Here is a 21,123-nt window from a genome sequence, read left to right on the forward strand (position 1 = left end):
CTATCAGAATCTCAAGCATCGTGGGACTTAACGGAGTAGCAGAGAGTGGAAACACACCATTGCCTCTGAGATCTACAGAAGACATTGAGTGTGAGACACATGCTTAGAGCAGCAGCCACAGAAAAGGTGAAGGCTTCAAAGGATACATGAGTGAAGGAGAGTGTGAGCACGTCTAAATTCAGTGCGCATGTGCACCAGTTTGTGTGCACATTCTAAGTCACGTGTTGGCCCGCCTCTCTTGCCCTCTCTAATATTTCTCCTACAAATAGTGTATTATGTTGTTGCCAGGTCACTGTTACGGTGAGCATCTATTTGGCATATCCAGTAAACTGATCCATTAGGATAATTGCATCCTAATTAGCATTTATATTTTCCCCATTTTTTGGAGGAAAGGAAAAGGAGAGAAAGAAAAATCTACTTTTAAAGAACCAGGTACAAAGAAAGGAAATACCAATGTTTGCGCTCTTCCTAACAATTTGTTCTCTTTGAATGAATGAAAATCCAATGAAGAGTCTCCATTCACCCTGGAAAGAGAAAGCATGTCTTAGACAGCCTTTTTGGCCCAAGCTTTGGATCCTTCATCCTAATACTCACAATCAGAAGTGACTGTGGCTGGGCTGGGGAGACCAGGCTCAGAAGGATTTATGGGAACCTCAGTGAAGATTTTCAGGCCAGCTCTCACTCGCTGCATCTCAGCCCAGCTCACTGGTGTTTTTCGGCAGACAGGCACAGAATCAGCCATGGTGCATTCCTACTAGGATGCGTGGCCAGTTTGCAACTGATCATGCAGCAGATGCACAATTACTGTGGGCCAATGAACACCGCTTGTTAAGAGGACAGAAATCATTGAATCAGCTGAAGTATGAGCACTTGTTTCATTTATGTAAACACCACTGGAGTTTCCTGGTGTCACACCAGAAGAAACTCACCTTTGCTTTGTAGAATCTCTAGACCTTTGTCTTCTTAATCCTCCCTGTGCTGATGGAAGCAGGAGGCCAGCAGCACTAGCCAATTGCATTTTGATAGCAAAGTGTCATAGACTGGGTGTCTTAAACAACAGAAATTTGTTGTCCACAGTTCTGGAAGCCAGAAGTCCAAGATCAAGGTGTTGGCAGGTTGCTTCCTCCTGAGGGCTGTGAGGGAAGGATGTGTTCCGGGCCTCTCTCCTTAGCTTGCAGATGCTTGTCTTCATATTTACATTGTGTTCTCCTCGGGTGCGTTTCTTCCTGTACAAATTTCCCCTTCTTGTAAGGGCACTGGACATATTGGGCTGGGGACCACACTCATGACATCACTTTAACTGATTGCCTCTGTTAAGAGCCTATCTCCAAATAAGGTCACATTCTGGGGTATTAGGGGTTAGGACTTCAACATTCAGGTTGTGGTGGGACACAACTCAAACCACAACACCGGCTCCCGCAAAAATTCCTTCTTCTTTCTCCATTGCACAGTCATTTCAGACCTCCCCAGAATCTCTAGGGTCCACACCCTGTATGCTCTGGCTTCAACCAAATAAGCTGATCAAAAGGAGAAGGTGAACTTGACCTGGCCCCCTCTCCCATTGCTTTACAGTCTTCTATTAATACAGTATCTTATCACCGCAGGGAATGACCTTTAGGCTGCCAAGGTCTTCTGAGGTCAGAGGAGTCAGAGGCAACCATCTCACTCCTAGGTGGGGCTTCCCCATCCTCTTTCACATTCCTGAGGGTCTCACCTCCAGACCTCTCTCATCACATGACGCAGGCTCGTCCTTTCCTCCCTGTGCCCATGTGACTCCAGCTCCTTCCTCCTCTTTCTCTGCCCTGTGAGCAATCTTTTAAGATCTCACTCAATTCATGTCTTCTGTGACAAGTCCTTCTCACTCACATAATCAGGACAGAACAGCAACTTGTTCCAATTTGTTTTATGTGATTTCCATCTGCAATCTCTCAGCAGCTCACCTAAGCCATCGTGGACGATCCAATTCAATGTCTTAGTTTCCTGGGGCCACAGATCCCTCTCCCAGGAGGCTACCTTGCTGCTGCTGCCAGGCAAGCAGAGACTGAACAGCTTGGTGTCCCGGATCTCAGACCATCCCTCTGTCCTGGTGGGTACAAGAATCCAGAAGATTTCATCTACAACTAAACGAGAGAAGAATCAATACTTGGTTGTCACTTTCCTGCATGAAAATATCATTTGAAAAAAATCTATTTTGTCTCCCATCCTATTTTTCATAGAGTCTTTTTCTTTCCTAATTGGCTTTTAATTTCAAGAAGCCACTTCATCTCCCTCAGAATTTCATAAAAATTCCTCTTGTTCAATTAGAAAGCAAAATCAAATCGCAGGAAGTCACCCTCCTGGGTAGAAAGGAAGAGATACACTATTGGGAATGACCTGGAAAGGTGTTTATAAATATGACATTTGTCCTTATTTCTTTAAAAATGTGAAATTTGAGGATTTCTTCTGAGAACTGTGAATGGATGTGTAGATAGATGTGTTTCGATTAAGGGACTTCAAAACCATTTGCAATACCTGGCCTGGTCTTCCCAGGGGACGAATAACATCCTAATAATAACTCAGGTGCTTAGGGGAGCACACACATTCTGTCAAGATCAAATCCACTCTTTACAGCATGATTTGCTAGCAGATGTAATTACTATCTCCAATTAACAAATGAAAAACTATGGGAAAGAGAGAAAGTGGGTGTGTGAGTATTTAGCCTCATGCCTGCGACACAGCACTCAACACACGGTGGGTTAGGCAAATGTTAATCTGTATTGAAAAGTCAAAGACAAAGGTGGAAGTAAAAGACTGACTTCCTAATCCAATTAAAATTAATTCACTAAGTAGCCTGACTTTTCACATTGAAATATAAATGTGCCTTGCTCCAATCAGTATATATGATGCAAAAAATGTGTGTTCAAAATATTTTGATACATACTTTTGTAATTCCCTCATGCAGTAAATATTTACTGAGTACTTATTATGTGCAGGCAATGGAAACAAAGAGAGAAATGAGCTCAGGATGCTATGAAACTTGCAGTGTGATAAGGGAAACAGAAAAGTTCAAAGGCAGTTATAGTATAATGTATAGGAACATATAAGCAAATCACCGAACCCAGTCTGGGAGGGTAGAAAAAGCTAAAGAGAAAGTGTCATGGAAGTTGCAGCCTGAAGTTAGTCAGAGAGGTTGCAATAATCTAGAAGAGATGGAAATGGCCTGAGCCAGAACATAAGCAGGGGAGACGGAGGAAAACAGTCAACTTAGAGAGATTTTAGGAGAAAAAAGTCCGCAGGACTTGGTAATGGCTATTCCCTTGTGTCTTATAGGTCATGGTACTGAGTAGGGAGGAGGAGCAGATGCAAAGGTGATTTCTTTTGCAAAGTGGATAGTACTACTGAAATACATCTGCTCTGGAAGTCTCTATTTTCACACATAGCAGTGTTGTTTACAGCTGAGTGAATATCCGTTGCACAGTAGCATTGACCCGACTGAATCTTTTTACACCGATAAATTTCATCTGTGGCCTCACTCAGACAGCCTAGCTATTATTTAGAGTGAAATTTTCCACCATCAGTCCTTATAAGCAAATCAGGCTTCACACGCTAACATGATGAAGAGGCGCGCAGAAGGTGAACAAACACTGATTTGTTTGCATGTGGATAAGGCATCATTTATGCATCAACTTCTGTGAATTGGGTATTGGAGATTTTTCCAAAAGGAGTAACGCCCCAATTCTTGAGCTTATAATGTAGAAGAAAAGATAAACAGAGTGATAGGTGACATCATAAAGGCAGGAACAGATTCCTGAGAGCAAAGTGGAAAGTGTTATTGATGCATGCTTGAAGGCTGGGGCTGGGAAATAGCATGGAGGCAGTTTTCATAAAGGAGGAAGCAGTGAGGCTGGACCTTGAAGAATCCGTAGGAGTTGCCCAGCTAGAGGAGGGTGGGAGAGTGTTGTTCCGGGAACGACAAACATCATGCACAGAAAGTTGAAGTATGAAAGTGAAGGGAAGATTGGAGAACAGTGAATAGACAATGTGATAGAGCTAGAGTGTCGTGGAGGAGAGTGATGAGAGAGATTGCCTGAAGGAAAGACAATATGAAGGGCTGTGACTGCGGATGAAAAGAATTTCAACCCCGTGCATGTGATGGGGAGCCGAGAGCGATTGCCAAGCAGTAGAGTGAGGGGACCAGATCTGCTTCTCAGCAGCAGCAGAGTAGATGGAAGATTAGAGGACAGAGAGAGATGGGTGTCAGAGAGATCAAATAATAGACTCTGAAATAACTCAGCCAAGATTTGAGGAAGATTTGAACCAAGGCTTTAATAGCGGCAATAAAGAAAAGGGAAGAGACATTTCTGTAATAGGATCTAGAAAAGTTGATGGCCCACAGGATATAGCCTTGAAAGAAAGAAGAGAGTCTAGGGTTTCTGACTTGGACATTGTGTCATTAAGGGAGACGGAGAATTCAGGAATAGGAAAAAAATGTGAGTGGTGGGGAAGATTGTGCACACTAAAAAGCAGAGCTTGTCATCTGTCCTGCCCCCCTCCCCTTTGTTCTTGTCTTCTCCACTTCTCAAGGTGCTGCTACCATGAACATGAGCAGACTTCTGTTGGGAGTTCAGCCTTCAGGGAGGACAGCTGGCAGTGCAGGAGAAACACAGTCCTGCAGCCAGCAGGAGAGAACTGTCAGAGCAAGGAATGATAGGGAGGGGTGGGAGAGTTTTCTAGGATTTGGACAGTAAGATCCTCTGAATAATTTGGGGGGTGGCATTGGGTTGGAGAATCAAGTAGGAAAGGAATAATTTGCTGTGAACTCTGTACTTGGGTTCCATTTTTAATGGTCTTTGAAACGCGAATAAAGGATTTGAGTTATTTTTAAGTTCCTTTGGAGTCTAGACAATTTCCCTAAATTCAGCATTTCTTTAGAAACGGGACCACTTGAGTCTCTGGTTTGTACAAGGTTACACTGGATCAGAGCTGTCCTTGGAATGAGCAATGGACAAGTCCTTCAGCTACTGAAAGGGCACAGAGTGCCTGATAGTCATCTGCACATTAGACATAGGAGACACTTTTTGGGGAAGGAGGGAAGAATAAGAGGGGTGATGGCAGAACGTCGGTTGTGCCAGTTGGAAGAGAACTTGAGGAAAGAGGCCAACCAAGGATGCTGCAAAAGAGGAGTCATGGGAGAATGAGGAAAATTAAGTGAGCATAGAGTCACTGAGGGCAAGGGGGCAGGGATTTCATGGAGAGAGCCAGATCATCACTTACTACAAAAAAGAGACCACTGGATTTTGCACCATGGAGGCCAATCACAGCCTCTTCCATTACTACAGAGTGATGGGGACCAACATTTGTGTGTTGACGAGGTTATGAGAATTGTAAATAGAAAACAACAGAAAATAACAAAGATAAAAAAAACTCTTTCAAAAATACAGTCATGCATTGCTTAACGACAGGGACGCATTCTGAGAAGTGCATCATTAGGCAACTTTGGCATGGTGTGAGCATCATAGAGTGTGCACTTACACAAACCTAGATGGTGTAGCCTACGACACACCTAGGCTATATGGTATGGCCTATTGCTCCTGGACTACAAATCCGTACAGCATGTTACTGTACTGAATATCGTAGGCAGTTTTAACACAATGGTAAATATTTGCACATCTAAACATATCTAAACATAGAAAAGGAATAGTAAAAATACAATATTATAACCTCATGGGACCACCATTGTATATGCAGCTGGGCATTGACTGAAGTGTTGTTATATAGGGCAAGACTGTATCTAATGGTTTAAAGAAACAGAGATGTGCAAAGTTATTTATGTAGAAGAGCTATTTATAATGAAAATATAATGTACATATAATAAAAATTGAGACAACCTAGAAGACCAGTACAAGATATTAACTAATTTAAAAAGTGTATTGTAGAAGTATATGTAATAACATGGGAAAATGTTCACCATTTATTTTAAGTGAATAAAGCAAGATATTAATACAAGAGATATATACAATATAATCTCAATTTTTTCATACATACAATATATGCATAAAAAGACTAAAATGATAATGTCCTACATTGTTAATAGTACTACCTCTAGTTGATAATCTTACAGGTGAATTTCATTTTCTTGTGTTATTCCATATTTTTCTGATTTTCTGAGTTCATGTGGAGGCTGAAGGATGTATTTTTGCTCTTTTATTTAGAAAAAGAACCATAAAGTTTTACATAGGTATAGTTCTAATCTGTATATGAGACCATGTACAACTACCTGCCGTTGCTCTCTTAGGCTGGGGTGTTTTTGCTGTAGTGGCCGGCAACCTCATCCCCCAAAGGCCTAGTGCAGCCCCGCCGAAATTTTATCTGGGTCAATTCTGCAGGTCCATTTTCCTGGAGTGGAGTAGTTACTTGAAGCCAGTCTTGTAAAAGGGGCTGCCCCCCAACCCCTGTTTCAAATGCCATCTGCCTGTGCAGGTGTCTGCTGAAGCATCACTGGCCCAGAGGTCCCCTGAGACATCACGCTCCTCTGTCTGACTTCCCAGTGCACTGGCTCTCCCGACTAGTCTGGACACAGATATGCAAAGAGCGAGAGGATCACCCTGGTCTGGCCTGTGCCACGCTGGGGCATGGACGTCTGCGAAGTCTGCTGAAGCTCCAGCAACCTGGTCTTGCTCTGCAGCCCCTGGAAATAGGATGTGGGCCCCTCTCTCTGCAGGATCATCCCCGACCCACTGTCTTTCCTCCTTTCTTAACCCCAGGGAAACCTCATCTAGATTTGAGAGTAAGGATGGGCATAGGGAGCCAGTCTCATCTTCTGACATCTCTCCCTAAGGGCACAGTCTTTTGAAACACGTGTAAGTCAGCAAAAGGCTCCCAAGCTATTTGCTTTCCATCCTACTGCATCTGTCCCCAGAGGCAACAAGCATTAGATGGCCTGGCTGCCTTTGGGAAGGGAGGGGAGGGCAAAAGGAGAGGATGAGACGCAGGGAGGGAGGAAGAGGACGTAGGTTAACCCTTCAAACTATCATCCTGATGCACAGATGCAGACAGACAACGGCAGGGCTCACGGTGCCTGTGTGCCTGCTGGAAGTCCACATGCATCATTAATTCACGGGGACATCTCTACCCTTTCCAGCCTGTTTCCTGGGGTCACCCCACTCCCTCCACCTTCTGTACAGGACACACCGATTTCCTCAAGCCCAAAACGTGAGCAGCTGTCATTCCTTGCACAGCCAAGCTCGGCAGTCTGGCTGAGAAGGACAAGCTAGTCCCGCAAAGGAATGATATATGCCAAAAGGTACTGCATTAGGATCTTCATTAACTGGAGAGCCAATAAATTTATGAAAATCATGAATCAGTTAATCCATTACTTATGACGATTAATAGCTAATTAACACAAGGACAGGGCCTGGCCCTTCTGCACATCTCCGCTCTAGCTCCTGAGCACCCACTTGCAGACGGGCTCCGGGGAGGAAAACAGAGCTCACGGGCCGGGGTTGAGGGGTGGGGTGGGGGGACTGACGGGAAGGACTAAATGTAACCTTCTCTTAGTGCTGGGACTTTCTCTAAGGGTACACACAGTTTTTTAACTTTTAATTATGAAAATAGTCAACCATGTGCAATGAATTCTTATAACTTTATGTTGCCTCAGCATCCATTTTAAATACACGTCGGACTTTCTCATACCAGAAGCAGGGCTTCCTCACCCTTGGCAGTTTCCAGTTCTCTGCCTCCTCCCAGCTCCTCAGCGTGGTCGATCCAGATATCTGGCTTACAGGACTGCCTCCTGCTGACCATGTCCCTGGGGGACATGTAGACACAGCCTACATGACTAGTCCCACTGATCCCCACACCCAGCGTAAACTGTGCAGATATGACTTGATGACCACCTCCCAGTCACAGCCAGACCCCATGGGACTGACATCTGCTTCCTCCAAACACACCAATTAGAACTCCCCGAGGGAAACCTGCTTGGCTAATGCCCTAGACCGCAACAAAGAATTTGGCCCACAGGACCTATCTCTCTCTCTCCCTCTCTCTCCCTCTCATTCCCCACCTGCTGGTTGAGCATGTATGTCCCAGACAGCTCCCCACTTCCCGTTGGCCCTGCTGTGCTGCCCTGTTCTCTCCAGGATCTGTGAGTAATAAACCGCTTCTGCTATTTCATGTGTCTTGTGGTGCTGCCTCCTCTGTGTCTCACCTGGCCCTGACTTCTTTCCCAGTCAGTGCCCTCCCAGAGAGTGGCTATCTTGGTAGGAATAAACCGGACACAGGTTGGACAAGAGCCACAAGGGTATCCACCAGCATAAACAAGTTTCCTGTGATGGGGGCACTTGGTCACAGGTCAGACTCGTAGGCAGTAGGTCATCTGCCAAGATAAAAAAGGCACATCATAAACATCTACAACCAAGTCCCTGGAGCCCCATCAAGGCAGGGGTAAATTTTATAGCCACTCTCCAGAGAGACCTCAAAACCAAATTAGAAAGAAAAAATAATACAATAACACGAAAAGTAGATATTAGAACAGTGACCCAGCTACACCTATCACCCACCTTCAATAATTATCAGTACATCACCAATCTTACTTCATCTACCCACCCCCTTTCTCGATTACGTTAAAGCACATCCCAAACATTGTATTATTTCATCTATATTTACTCAGCCATGTCTCTAAAAGAATAAGGACTTTTTAAACACATAGCCACAATACCATACTCACATCTAAAAGAAACAATGATAATTTCTCAGTATCATAAAATATATGGTCAAAATTTACCTTTCCTCATGAATCTTACCATTTTTTGACAGTTTGTTTAAATTGGGATCCAAATAAGGGCCCCCCAGTACAATTGGTTCACATGCCCCTTGTTATGATACTCTTGATTTATAGGTAAACCCAGCATTGCTTATTGCTTGCCATTTCTGTTGAATAAGCCACATGACACGGTCTGGATTTTGCTGAATGCATTCCTGCAAAGCTGGTTAGTTTTGTGTGTGTGTGTGCATGTGTGTGCCTCATATTTCTTGTCCTGTAGAATGGAAGTTAGATATAGAGTCTTAGTTTAGATTAGTTTGTGTTTTGAAGGCTTCTTTGTTTTGTTTTGTTTTGTTTTGTTTGGCAAAATCTTCAAAGGTGGTAGTATATGCTTACATCAGCAGATACGTAAAGTCATTGTCCTTCTTCTGTGATGTCATCAGCCGTTGGTGATGATCACCTACAGCTGTGGTCTCACCCAGGGTGACTTTGCCCTTCCAGGGAACATTTGGCAATGTCTGGTCTGGTTGTCACAGCTGGGGAAAGGGATGCCCATGAATCCAGCAAGTAGAGGCCAGGGATGCTGCTAAGTGTCCTGCAAAGCACAGGACAGCCCCCGCCACAAAGAATGACCCAGCCCCGAATGTCAGTAGTGCAAAGCTGAAAAGCCTAGGGCTGGATCCATTTATTCATTTGAGGTTTCAAAATGTTATATTCTAATTCCGTCCTTCATTTTTTTTGTTTATTAGCTGGAATACTAGTACAAAGAAAAACTTCTTAATCAACTACTTGGTTTCCCTGAGGTAGAATTCATATAGTAAATGTAAATAAATGCATCATTCTTTCTTTTACCAGTTTTCAAAATAATAAGGCAGTTTTCTCAATTCCTTCACAGGTGACCAATGAGATTTTTTCTTTTAAGAATCATTCAGGAACTGATGGGTATAAAGGCATCAGATGGGTATGTTCCAACCACTGCAGTAATTATCTCACTGATGCCTGAATCGTCCCGTCCGTGGACAGTACAAGCTTATTCAGGTTGGTTCCTGAGTCTTTTTGACACACGCTCGTGTGCTTTAAAAGTTTGCCTGCATTTTGGAATGACAAGATTCTCCTGGCTTATCTTAAATATTTACTGCTCTAGACTGGAATCGGCCCCTTCTGCAAGGAGCTTTGGTTCCTTTCAGTGGTATTTAGTGGTCACCATTTGGGTTCTAGGGGGACTCATGCATTTTAAGACATATATAGCCCTCATAATATTAGATTTCTCTCTAAGGACAGAATTTCCTGAGCTATATTTTACACACAGAAAAACTGAGACTCAGGAGAGTGGTTTTACTCCAACTCCAACTTAAAGCAAATGGAAAATTTTGAAAGCTGGCAATATACACCCACCCCCGTCTCCAGATTCTCTCTCTTAATCCACAAGCCTGGGAATGGAACAGAATGTCTCGAAAGCCCAATAATGAAGATAAAATGACAAAACATACCAGATCTTGGGAACCACGAAGACATGGAAATGCCAGAGGTGGTCTGGGCCCCTTGGGCCTCTGGTCTCCCCAAGGCCAAGACTCTCCCAGGTCCTTTTCCTTTGCTGGGTTACAGGCACTGGTGGGTGTGAGCTGGCATTTCCTACAGGAAACCAGGGCCTGTGGGCAGGGCCTTTGGGGAGGAGAGTACCAGGTGCATCACAAGACCCATAAGGAGGGTCAACTTTACCAAAGATATAGAATGTGAAGGAGGGATCTTCCTTGAAATTAAAAATCAGATACATAATTTTATATTAAAAATAAATCAATTATGGAACAGCATGCAAGATTTACCATTGAAATTTAAAATATGTAAGTTTGGAGAAGTTTCTGCTTGCTGCAGGCCCCTCTGAACTTGCCCTTAAACCCCTGGGATGCAGAGTCCTGGTCCTCTGGTATCAGGAAATTTTGAGGTAAAATGTGAAAAACGTTGTGAGGCAATTCTGAACCCACTCTGCTCCAATAAAGGAATCTCTTCCCTTATTATACATGTAGGGAGCTTGAATTATTTTGAACAGTCAGAAGTCAAGAATTCTATTACATAGGGAATTGTTATTTTTAATTTCTCCTTTCTTAAAAAGTTTAATACATCAGAGCTAGCTATCTTGGGTTGAAGCTGAAACACTTCAGATTGAGAAGAGCCTTAAACCCTTTTGGGAACAAGATGGGTTACCTATTAGATTGTAATATACAGGCAGAAACACACCTGCTATCTGCAAACACTTCCCCTCCCTCCAAAAAAAAAAAAATAGGCCTGGAATTGGCAGCCTCCTGCAATAAAACCGCCACTGCCCAAGTGATGAAATCAGATTAGCAAGCCCCAGTTCTGGTGTTCTGTGCTCAGGAAACTGGAAGGAGGTGATAATGCCGGAGTTGGGCTATTCGCATTTCTCAGTGACATCCTCTAACCGGCTGGCACTGCGGAACGCCAGAATGCTGTCTTAGGGAGATGAAAACAGCACGGTGGTCATCTCACATCCTCTCAACCTCATGACAACCCACGAGCTGCCTTCTCCTCACTTTTGATTAAAATACATGGGACGGGCATGAGGACTGGAGAGCAAGAGCCCTGAGAAAGAGAAAGGAACCAAAGGGGGCTCCGTGGAGGGAGGAGGAAATGCACATTTAAGAAAATCGGAGCAGTCAAGAGTGACTAGCCTTGGTGTTCCTTGAAGCACCCACTCTTGAGAACTGTCAGCTATGGTGTCTGATTAACTTTCTCCAATAGAACTGATGAATGGTTCCACCAAGGAGATCCAATTCTATTTTATAGCTCAGTCCCTATAGCAGTGCAAATTACAGGGATGATCCCAAGGCAGAAATTCAGCTGGTCTGCACTGGGACAGCTGGATTAGTTGTTAAAATATTGAAATACGCTGCATACTGGTTAACAAAAACTCACTCCCCAAGCCTTTCTCCCACCCACCTGCTCCCCAAGCTGCCCTCACCTCTCTCCTAAAATCTCCAGATGACCCCCACAACTCAGCAACTTTACTAAATGGGCAAAGGCTGGCACAGTAGGCACCTGCCAGCACCCTGACTCAGCACGGTAGGTGGGTTCCATTCTGATTGGTCAATGCCACTGCCAAGCCTGTTGTTAAATAGTTTCCATATTTGAGTAGAGATGCCCACTAGACTGCCCGGCACTGCGGCGCCTTCTCGGAGCTCTGCCAACAGCCCACGGGGCCAGGCCAGGGCCCTGTGGGCTGCACCGCACCGCCTCCCTCCTGGGGCCCGGCTCCTGCATGAGGCACGCCGCCTGGCCCCAGTGGAAGAACAAAGGAAGTGAAGGGCCAGCCAGCAACGCTCTTGCTTGCAGGGCCTCTGACAACCTACACGTGCTTGGCGGGCTTATCATTAGGATTTTTTTACTGCCCTTTTCTTGTTGCCAGCCCTCTTTAAGCTTCCTAAATTAATAATGATGAAGCTCTTTAAGCCGTATCTCCAGTCTTTGTTTTGGATGATTTCTGTTCTCTGGGGCCTTTTTTTCCCCACTCCGGGAGCTCTTTGCCAGTGTCTCCTTTGTTTGTATCTGTCCTTCTCAGATATCCACAGAGATCGTCACTGATTAGGTTGCTTAAAAAAAAAAAGAAAGAAAGAAAAGAAAGAAATACAATTAAGAACAAGAAGGAAAGAACCATGAAAGAACCATTTAGGTACTGATGAGTCAAACATTTGGGTCAGGAACAATACAAAATTTCATGAGCTATTTTCCCCAATGACAGGACAGACAAGGAGGAAGAGGAAGATGTATCTCGAAAGGATCATACATAACATCCAGCATATGGCAAAGGGGGCCACTGGGGTGATGGTGGAATGCCCTCCAAGACCAACACGTGAACCTGGACTTGAGCTGGCCTGGTGTAAGGCGGGGAAAATATGCCCCTAAAGCAATTGGTTCATCCCAAGTAGATAATTTTCTGCATTAGGATATGCATCATCCTTTATCCATAGTGAGAAACATGAAACTAACAGGTTAAACAAAATCATTCCCCTTTCTCCTCTTCCAACACTCTTCCCCTGTATTTCTGCATCATTGGATTCTTCTTATCCCACTGAAGAAACTACAGAGAAGGAACATTCCAAAGGACCTCGAGCGACCCGCCTGGCCAGGAAGAGTCTCACTGTGCAGCTTCAGCCTTGAGTGAGAGCCAGGGATTCCAGCTGTCAACCTTCCGACCCAGAAGGGAAGAGCTGCCAGCCAAAGTGGAAAACCAGAAAGTATTAAAGAAGGGAGGGTGTATTTAATAATCACTCACCACTCTGCAACAGGGTTTAGCTTCTCCAATCCAATCCAATCCAATGCAAGAGATCTGTTGAGTACTTCCTATGTGTCTGAACCTGTGCAGAGTGAAGGGGTTTTAGAACTGCAGAAAACAAGCTCCCCCTCAGGGAATAGCTCATTGTTTGGCCAGAAGACAGCTAAAGCCAGCAATCTGTGAAACAGTGACAATCATAACTATCTCTTTGTGACAGAGACAATCTGTGTGTTCACCAAACCCAGTTCATTCTTTCTCAGGGAACTAGGCTAAACCCCATGCCCAGTATCCCCTGAAGTGTCCAGCTGAATGAGCTCTGGCTACTGGAACATGGACAGGAGAATTAAAAGCCACTTCCAGGCCTGGCGTCTGAAACCTTTCCCACAGTCTCCCATGTATTGTCTCCTCCTCATTAGCCAGCTGGGTACAAAAACCAAGCAGAGGACTTGGAGGCCCTCCAGAAGTGGAGCTACTAGGTGGAAGGATTCTGGGTCCCCCCAGCCCTACACACACACCATCATACACACACATACATGAGCCATATGGGACTGTGATACAAAGAAAATATAATCTCATTGTGTTAGCCCACCAAGATTTTGGGGTTGCTTGTTACAGTAGCTAATGTCACTTAATCTAGCTAATATACTCAGATTTCATTAATGGATGGAATGAGAGAACACATTTAGAGTGCCTAGTTCTATGTCTGACATACAGTAGGTTCCTGGTGTAGCACTGCACCTGAAATGCAGTAGGTGCTCAGTAATTAAGGGTTATGAGAAGTGAAGCTAGTTGCTTTTCTTAGAGGCCCTAGAGATAGAATCATTGCAAACATGAGCCTTTGTAGCTGATGAGAGAGACAAAGTTCTCAGTGTGGAAAACCAATGAAAACACAGGGACAGATCTACAGGGAAAGTGGCTGAAGAGAAAGGCACATGGGAAAATTTTAAATAGCAATAGCCATCTGCTATGGACTATGTATGTGTCCCCCAGAAGCTCATATGTTGAAATCCTAATGCCCAATGTGATGACTTCAGGAGGTGGGGCCTTTGGGAGGTAATTAGGTCATGGGGGTGAAGCCCCCAGTAATGGGATGAATGCTACTTACGAGAAGAGGGCTTGATCTCACTCTTTGCTCTCCTCCCTGTGAGGACAGAGAGAAGACATCTGTCTGAAAACCAGTTAGTGGGCCCTCACCAGACACCAGATCTGCCAGCACCTTGATCGTGGACTTCCCAACCCCCAGAACCGTGGCGGTGTTTAAGCCACCCAGTCTGTGATAATTTGTTATAGCAGCCCCATCAGACTAAGACATCACCGTGTAACTGTTTGTCTGACTTCTTCAAGACCTTGGTAAACACCCCATCAAATCTGCCAGCTTCCTCATGTCCCCAGCTTCTCTGCAAGGCCTGAGGCTCTCTCTCCGGCATGGTCTGTTAAGTGCTCCTCAGTTCTGGCTGTTTCCTTCCCAGCCTTTGCCTGGCCCCTCTGGATCCAGCCAGCCTGACTCATTTATAAAATAGCAACTATGTACAAAGGCACTGCACTAAATACATCCCAAGGAAAGGAGAGTGGGAGGGTCAGCCTCAGGTGCAAAGCAACAAGTGGGGTTATGCTAAAGAAAATGTAAAAACTGATGAAATGAGCTAAACATCAGTCTACTTTTTATTATCACAATACAAAGGCAATCCTAAACAATGTCAGCAATAAAGACTACTCCCTGTCAGGGTAATTCCTTCCTCCACTCCCCATGGCCCTTGGAATGCCACCCTCTGGGGACAGAGTCAAATATAACACGGTCCCTGCCCTTAAGTTGCCTGTAGCCTAGCAGGGGAGAATGGCTGCTACATGAATTAATAGCATGAGGCACAACCGACGTCAGGAAAGAAAGGCTCTACCACAGAAATGTTAGTAGAGCTTAACCTTGCAGGACCAGAGCCGGGATCCTGCTAGATGAAGAAGAGGGAACAACAAGTACCGTGCCACGGAGGCGTGACACCTGATGCAGCCAGGAGAATCACACAGTTCCCTGCGGCTGGAAATAAAGATGCACCTGGGCAAACAGACACCTGCAGATGATCAGACTAGAGAGGCTGGCAGAAGCCCATTCCAGAAAAGCCTTTATCCTGTTGGCAATGAGGAAGCAACAAGGCATTTGTTTTCTTTTCCTTTTTTCTTTTTTCTTTTTTAACCTTGTTGAGATATTATTCAATCACTATACCCTTCACCCATGTAAAGTGTACAATTCAATAGCTTTTTTTCACCCATCATCACAATTCATTTTGGAATTTTTCTCCACCCCCTCCGCCCCCCGAAAAAAACCCTGCACCTTTTAGCTGTCACTCTCCAATCCTCTTGGGTACATAAATAGGAACAGTGAAGGGTTTGTAAACAAGAGAAAAAATTAGATTTCCACTTTTAAAAGATCACTCCCTGACCTACCACTGTCTAAAGCCTGGTGTGGCACACATAGACACAATACTGTGGCTTGAATGTGTCCCCCAAAGTTCATGTGTTGGAAACTTAATCTCCAATGTAGCAATATTGAAAGGTGGGGCCTTTAAAAGGTGATTGCATCATGAGGGTTCTGCTTTCATGAATGGATTAATCCAGTCATGGATTAATGGATTAATGAGTTATCACATAAGGGTGGCTTCATAAGAAGAGGAAGAGAGACCTGAGCGAACATGTTAGCACACCCTGAGCCACTTTGAGACCCTGTAGCAACCCGGACACCAGCAACAGGGCCCTCCCCAGATGCAGCCTCTCGACCTGGGACTTCTCAGCCTCTGTAACTATAACAAATAAATCCCTTTTCTTTATAAATACCCCAGTTTCAGGTATTCTGTTATAAGCAACAGAAAACAGACCAATACACACATTGGCATTATTTCCTTCATCATCCTCATGATGTGAGCGTAAGGACCCACCTGTGGCCCCAGGCCCCTCATTCCTCACCGCTGCAGCCATGACAACGCTCGCACCTGCACACCCAGCCCACCCGTGCCCAGACCCTGGTTTCCTGCCTTGGCAAGGACACCTAAGGAGAACTTAGCTGGAAAGGCCTTTGTCACAGGCAGGTTTACACATTGGAGTTCTGCTTCCTGGTGACTGAACCTGGTTAATCCGTCCTCTGACATTGCCCATCTCTTGGCTTGTTCATTACTTCAAAGAGTTAACTTCCCCTCTCTCCAAACCCCCCATCCTCACCTGCCCCGTCAGCCTGTACTCCTCCCCGTCCGCAGATGGACAACACCTGGTGGTTATCAAGGGCCACAGAAGTGCTTCCGTGATGTGTTCAACACTTACAGAGTTCCCTGTAATTCTCTTAGGACCCCTGTGGGGAAGGTATGATTGTCTTCACTTTTGAAATGGGGAAACTGAGGCTCCAAGGAGTTTACATGCTGTTCCTAAGGCCACACTGCAGGTCAGGGGCGGAGCCAAGCTTCCGGCCAAAGGGGTACAAGGCTGCCGTCTGTTAGGACTGCTTTCAGCTGCACGTGACAACACTCTAACACAGCGGCTTCGTCAAATGGGGTTGATTTTTGTCTCACCTAACAACAGGTCCAAGTGAAGCCCTGGCACAGCACATCTGCAATGTCAACCAAGTCTCAAGCTCCTTGTGTCTTTCGGTTTTTGTCATCCTTAGTATGAGACGTTCATCTTCATGATCAAAATTTCTACTCTTGACTCTTGACTCTGCCTTTTTATCAGAAAAATAATAGCTTTCCTAGAAATGCCGTTCAGTAGCCGTTTCTATGTTTCATCAGCTCGTTAAGGATGTGCAGCATTTCTGCTACGAACAAAGTGAGCAGTCATTGCCAAGGGCAAGGGTTAGGATACTGGGTAGGAAAGCTGCAGTGTCAGAGTGTTTTCCTCCTGGCTGCACCACCTCCCGTCTGAGGGACACCCAGCCACTCTGGATCTGCCTCGCATCAGGCACCATGGTCCAGCCTGCTCACCAAGATGCTCTGGGCTAAACCACAGAGTGGGGCTTCCGTGAGAGCCTCTCTTCATCCTCAGGGGGTCGGCTGAGTGCACGATCCTGCAGGGAAGTGGAGAGGCAGGTGGTTTCCTTTAGTTCTGCAGCTGATGAGAAGTCCCCACTCTGGGAATGCGCCCGGCCCTCAACTTCCCGGCGCTCACAGCTGCTGCAGGCCTTAATGGGAAAGGATCCGACTGATTTCCAGGCTGGCCACAAACACCCTCTGCAGAAACTTCAGACTTTCAAGAGGGCTCAAATATAAATGATGTATTCAGCACCAACTGGAGAGGAATGGAAGAGACCTGAGCCGCATCCACCCGGAAGCAGGTGGGTGGGGAGAGGGGATGGGGAGAAAAGGAACCTTACAGGTGACAATAAAACGCAGACAGTACTAGAAACACTCCAGTTCACAGGGGCGTGAACTTTACCGTGAATACATCCACCTTGTCCTCCTTTCCCTCTGGCTGAATGGGCCCCTGCAATCCTGTGATATTTTTACCAAAGGAAAAGAGTCTTGGCCGGCTTCGATCTTCCCCCTCAAGCAAGCCAGGCTGCCACTCCTGAGGCTGGTCAAGCAGTGGTTAGGAGGCGTCAAACCACTCCTTCCAGCCAGGTGTGGTGGCTCACGCCTGTAATCCTAGCACTCTGGGAGGCCGAGGTGGGAGGATCGCTCGAGGTCAGGTGTTCGAGACCAGCCTGAGCAAAAGCAAGACCCCGTCTCTACTAAAAATAGAAAGAAATTAGCTGGACAACTAAAAATATATAGAAAAAATTAGCCAGGGATGGTGGCGCATGCCTGTAGTCCCAGCTACTCTGGAGGCTGAGGCAGGAGGATCGCTTGAGCCCAGGAGTTTGAGGTTGCTGTGAGCTAGACTGACGCCACGGCACTCTAGCCCGGGCAACAGAGTGAGACTTTGTCTCAAAAAAAAAAAAAAAAAAACCCACTTCTCCCACACTCGTCCCCCCTTCCACACAAGGCCATGTGAACATTAACTCAAAGAGCCTTCTCTGGTCTGGACGGCCATCCCTGCCGTCTGAACATCTGACCCGTGAGAAGTCTTGCTAAACAACAGATCATCTTGAATTTTCAGTAAACACGCCTCGACATAGAGACCTTGCAGGTAGGAAATACAGCTTTGCACAGGAAGTCCTCTGCAATGCCAAGAGTGCAGGCTCCAGGGGCTCCAGACTGGCCGTGAGGCTCCCCAGCCACCCCTGGGTCTCCTCATTATAAAATGAGGGTTTGAATTAGCAGAGATTAAAGATCACTTCTGGCTCTGATTCTGTATGTTCTATTGCACGAAAGCACACGGCATTTCCTTTTCGTGTGAATTTCCTCAGGAAATGTAAATTAATCAAAGGTATTCATGACAGTAACATTCGAGTGGTTACTCAAGCTCTGGCAAAGCACTTTAACACTCTTTTCCTCCCCGCACAATCTATTGCAGGGTAATGGCGACAGCTCGGATCCACTGGTGAAGCACCTGGCGCAGAGAGGTGAGAACTCCACTGCTACGTTGCCCTGCGTGTCTCAGAGGCAGTGCCGAAGGAGCAAGTCTGGAACTAAATTCCTGATGCCCCACTCCACCCCATACAGACCTACCCCTCTCCCCCTGTCCCCCTGCTCAGGAAATGGCAACTCCATTCTTCCTGATATCCAGGCGGAAAGCTTGCAAGCTTCTCCCACCTCCGATTCATCACACCTCAGATCAGCTTTGCTCTCGGAATATGTCCAGAACGCACTATTCCTTACCACCCCATGGGACCCACAGGGGTGGGCCTAAGCCTCCATCATGTGTTGCCTGGGCTATTGCAGGAGCCTTTGTGTGGGTCCCCCGTGTCACCCTTCCGTTCTCCATCTCAGACACACACACACACACACACACACACACACACACACACATTTTCTCCATACAGTAGCCAGAACGACTCCTTGCTATTTAAGTCATATTATGTCATTCCTCTGCTCGAAACTTTCAGTGGCTTCCTCCCTCTCACTCAGTATAAAATCCAAAGTCTTTACTCTGGCCCACAAGGCCCCCCAGGACTTCCCCGCCCCACCTCTCCACCCTCCATTCCTCCCTCCCTTCAGGCTCCTCAAGCCAGGCCCCTTCCTGTCTCCATCCTTACCTGGCCTGCCCTTGCCCCAGGTACCCAATGGCTTCCTTTCTCACTTCATCCCGGTCTCTGCACCTTAACAAAGAGACTCTCTCTGACTCGGTCAAGCACAGCTTCTCCCATTGTCAGTGGCCCCCTCATTTGGTTTATTTTTCTTTGTATGCAACTCCCCTGATAGACTTTATATTCCATGCTTACTGGAGTGTCCTTTTCCTCCTAGACTGTGTTGAGTGTGTTCACTGTTGAATACACAGTGCCTACAACAGTACCTGGCATTTTAAAAGTCACTCAGTACAGGGGGTCTTTGTCATCTGACTCTTAACCGTTTCTGAAATTCCACCGAATCTGGGGATAGCAAGAGCCTATATTCTATTACATCAAAGGGAAAAATAAGGATGCATTCTTGGTACCAACTATATTCCTTGATCACCTATAACACAAGCCACTGTGGATTTCTGCATGATATAAGGCATTTAAAACACCAGTTACCTAATTATTTGGTTGTTAATGAACTCATTAGTGGGTATGTTTTGGGCATGGTATGCTCTGACACTGAAAGAATTACCTTTTCCTTCCACACTGAAAAAAGTCATAGATTGTAATGTAAATAGCAATAAAATGATTTGTCAAAGGTACATCATTAATACAAATATAATTATCAAAATAAACATTTTTAAATGATTATTTACCAAATGAAGAGTTACTTATGTGAGAGATGGAAGTCCCTGTTCCTGTTACAATTAGGGGAGAGCTAAGTCAAAGTGAGCTGGGGACAAAGTGAGTGAAACCATCAATTCTCAAGTTCACCCATTTCCAAATTAAGACATTTCCAACTCATTAGTAGGCGTCTTCCGTTCTTGGCATTCAGGACTCTAGAAGTGGATGGAGGTCTGGGAGTCATTCTCAAAAGCCATAAATGAGTCAACAGGATTAAAAAAAAACCACTATCCTCAAAATAGAAATCCTTTCTAACTCTGTGACTATATAATTTATTATTCGTACAGAGATAATTTGAGAGTTAGAGAAAAATAAATTATATTTTCTAAGTATGCATTTCTAGATTGAGAAATTGGTTCTATATAATGGTAGTTGTATCAAATAGTTCTAGTCAAAAATTATCTTCAAAGGTAAAGTCATTTCTGAAAATGAAAAACAATCAATGTACATTAAAGCAAAATTTTTAAATTTTGTAGATTGATTTATCTGAACATTTAAAAGTAATATAAGCAGAATATTATTCTTGGTTCATAATTATTTATTATAATCGGTTCTGGAGTCATAGCTACCTATCTATAATAGCATGTCACTGGTATTTTTCTGAAGAATGCATCTTAATGTATATATTCATTTTTTTCATAAAATTGCCTGAAGTCTTTTTCACAGTTAAATTTTATAGTTTATAAATCTGGGATTATTGATACCACCAACTGACTCTTCTCAGCTGATCATGTTATTTTTAATAAAGAAAATACTCTTTCTATAGGTACTGAAGTGCCTGATAAGCTAAAAACTAATTCCAATAAATGGAATATACCCTCAATTCTAATTTTTTATTGAAATGTGTTCGTATTTTAACCCAAATCTTTTCACAAGGACCATCATTTTGTCTCCAGAGAAAATTTCTTTGACAAATATTTAACGAGACAAAACTCCTCAAACAAGTTGTCTCTATTTAAGGACTTTTAAAAATGTTTTTGCCAAATTTAGATGCTGAAAAATCAGAGGCCTTCTCAGTTTCATTCCATTCCAGTGCAGAATATAAATGCATCTGATTAAATGTAAGAGTGCTCCATCAGAATATTCTTCCCATAAATCAAGATATTTCAAAGCATAATTATTTACTCTCCAATTTAAATTATTTAATTTGTTCAGTTCGTCCTTTGGTTTTGCAGGTAGAAGTTTAGCTTTCAATAATTACATTTTCCCAGAAGCTTCAAGAGCTGAAGTTTTTTGGCTCACCATCCCTTAAATACTTGGTTAAAAAGCACCAACCGA

At 44.6% G+C, this 21,123-nt stretch overlaps 1 long non-coding RNA gene across 2 annotated transcripts in view; it reads right to left on the minus strand.

The window, feature by feature from the left end:
- Positions 1-222: 222 nt before the first annotated feature.
- Positions 223-21,123, minus strand: part of LOC123638289 — a 59,536-nt gene continuing 38,635 nt past the window's right edge. Inside the window, exons 2-7 of one of the 2 annotated variants that reach the window (XR_006735292.1) lie at positions 14,134-14,169; positions 13,029-13,110; positions 10,231-12,345; positions 8,186-8,353; positions 930-2,120; positions 223-804 (exon numbers count right to left, since the gene is read on the minus strand). This is a non-coding gene — a long non-coding RNA (uncharacterized LOC123638289). Of the gene's footprint in view, positions 2,121-8,185; positions 8,354-10,230; positions 12,346-13,028; positions 13,111-14,133; positions 14,170-21,123 lie in introns of both variants that reach the window. The other variant, XR_006735291.1, reaches the window with a different exon arrangement.

The sequence above is a fragment of the Lemur catta genome, chromosome 5 (assembly GCF_020740605.2).
Source record: "Lemur catta isolate mLemCat1 chromosome 5, mLemCat1.pri, whole genome shotgun sequence".
Lineage (NCBI taxonomy): Eukaryota > Metazoa > Chordata > Mammalia > Primates > Lemuridae > Lemur > Lemur catta.